Here is a 2,507-nt window from a genome sequence, read left to right on the forward strand (position 1 = left end):
CCTCCCTACCCACTGTCCCTGTGCCCTCCACCCTCACTCCCTGTGCCCTCCTCCCTCTCTCACTGTGCCCTCCCTCTCTCCCTGTTCCCTCCTCCCTCTCTCCCTGTGCCCTCCTCCCTCTCTCCCTGTGCTCTCTCCTCTCCCTCTCTCCCTGTGCTCTCCTCCCTCTCCCTGTGCCCATCCTCCCTCTCTTCCCTGTGCCTCTCTCCCTCTCTCCCTGTGCTCTCCCTCCCTGTGCTCCTCCTCCCTGTCCCTCTCCCTCTCTCCCTGTGCCCTCCTCCCTCTCTCCCTGTGCCTCCTCCCTCTCTCCCTGTGCCGTCCTCCCTCTCTCCCTGTGCTCTCCCTCCCTCTCTCCCTGTGCCCTCCTCCCTCTCTCCCTGTGCCCTCCTCCCTCTCTCCCTGTGCCCTCCCTCTCTCCCCGTGCCATACTCGCTCTCTCCCTGTGCCCTCCTCCCTTTCTCCCTGTGTCCTCCCTCTCTCCCTGTGCCCTCCTCCCTCCCTCCCTGTGCCCACTCTCCCTCTCTCTCCTGTGCCCTCCTCCCTCTCTCCCTGTGCCCTCCCTCTCTCCCTGTGCCCTCCTCCCTCCCTCCCTGTTGCCCTCTCTCCCTCTCTCCCTGTGTCCTCCCTCCCTCTCTCCCTGTGTCCTCCCTCTTTCCCTGTGTCCTCCCTCTCTCCCTGTTCCCTCCTGCCTCTCCCCCGTTCCCTCCTCCCTCTCTCCCTGTGCACTCCTCCTCTCTCCCTGTGCCCTCCCTCCCTCTCTCCCCTGTGCCCTCCCTCCCTCTCTCCCTGTGCACTCCTCCCTCTCTCCCTATGCCCTCCCTCTCTCCCTGTTCCTCCTCTCTTCCTCTTTCCCTGTGCCCTCCCTCTATCTTTCTCTGTGCCTTCCCTCTATCTTTCTCTGTGCCCTCCCTCCCTCTCTCCCTGTGTACTCCTCCCTCTCTCCCTGTGCTCTCCCTCCCTCTCTCCCTGTACCCTCCCTCTCTCCCTGTTTCCTCCTGCCTCTTCCCCTGTTCCCTCCACCTCTCTCCCTGTGCCCTCCTCCCTCTCTCCCTGTGCCCTCCTCCCTCTCTCCGTTACCTCCCTCTCTCCCTGTGCCCTCCTCCCTCTCTCCCTGAGCTTCCCTCCCTCGCTCCCTGTGCCCTCCTCCCTCTCTCCCTGTACCCTCCCTCTCTCCCTGTGCCCTCCCTCCCTTTCTCCTGTACCCTCCCTCTCTCCCTGTGCCCTCCTCCCTCCCTCCCTGTGCCACTCTCCCTCTCTCCTGTGCCCTCGTCCCTCCCTCCCTGTGCCCTCTCTCCCTCTCTCCCCCTGTGCCCTCCTCCCTCCCTCCCTGTGCCCTCTCTCCCTCTCTCCCTGTGCCCTCCCTCTCTCCCGGTACCCTCCCTCTCTCCCTGTTCCCTCCTCCCTCTCCCCCTGTGCCCTCCTCCCTCCCTCCCTATGCCCTCTCTCCCTGTGCCCTCCTCTCTCCGGTCCCCCTCCCTCTCTCCCTGTTCCCTCCTCCCTCTCTCCCTGTGTCCTCCCTCTCTCCCTGTGTCCTCCCTCCCTCTCTCCCTGTGTCCTCCCTCTTTCCCTGTGTCCTCCCTCTCTCCCTGTGTCCTCCTCTCTCTCTCCGTCCCCTCCCTCTCTTCCTTGTGCCCTCCTCCCTCTCTCCCTGAGCTTCCCTCCCTTGCTCCCTGTGCCCTCCTCCCTCTCTCCCTGAGCTTCCCTCCCTTGCTCCTGTGCCCTCCTCCCTCTCTCCCTGTACCCTCCCTCTCTCCCTGTACCCTCCCTCTCTCCCTGTCTGCCCTCCTTCCCTTTCTCCCTGTACCCTCCCTCTCTCCCTGTTCCCTCCTCCCTCTCTCCCGGTCTCCCTCTCTCCCTCCTTCTCTCCCTGTCCTCTCTCCCTCTCTCCCTGTTCCCTCCTCCCTCTCTCCCCGTTCTCCCTCTCTCCCTCCTTCTCTCCCTGTCCTCTCTCCCTCTCTCCCTGTTCCCTCACCCTCTCTCCTTGTGCCTTCCCTCCCTCTCTCCCTGTGCCTTCCTCCCTCTCTCCCTGTGCCCTCCTCCCTCTCTCCCTGTGCCCTCCCTTCCTCTCTCCCTGTGCGTCCCTCCCTCTCTCCCTGTACCCTCCCTCTCTCCCTGTGCCCCTCATCCCTCTCTCCCTGTGCCCTCCTCCCGCTCTCATGTTCCCTCCTCTCTCTCCTGTACCCACCCTCTCTCCCTGTGCCCTCATCCCTCTCTCCCTGTGCCCTCCTCCCGCTCTCATGTTCCCTCCCTCTCTCCCTGTGCTCTCCCTCCCTCTCTCCCTGTGCCCTCCCTCTATCTCTCTCTGTGCCTTCCCTCACTCTCTCCCTGAACCCTCCCTCTCTCGTTGTGCCCTCCCTCCCTCACTCGCTGTGCCCTCCCTCACTCTCTCTCCCTATTCCCACCTCCCTCTCTCCCTATTCTCTCCTCCCTCTCTCCTTGTGCACTCCCTCACTCCCTGTGCCCTCCCTCACTCTCGGTGCCCTCCCTCCCTCTCTCCCTGTGCCCTC

Source organism: Chiloscyllium punctatum, chromosome 39 (genome assembly GCF_047496795.1).
Source record: "Chiloscyllium punctatum isolate Juve2018m chromosome 39, sChiPun1.3, whole genome shotgun sequence".
NCBI lineage: Eukaryota > Metazoa > Chordata > Chondrichthyes > Orectolobiformes > Hemiscylliidae > Chiloscyllium > Chiloscyllium punctatum.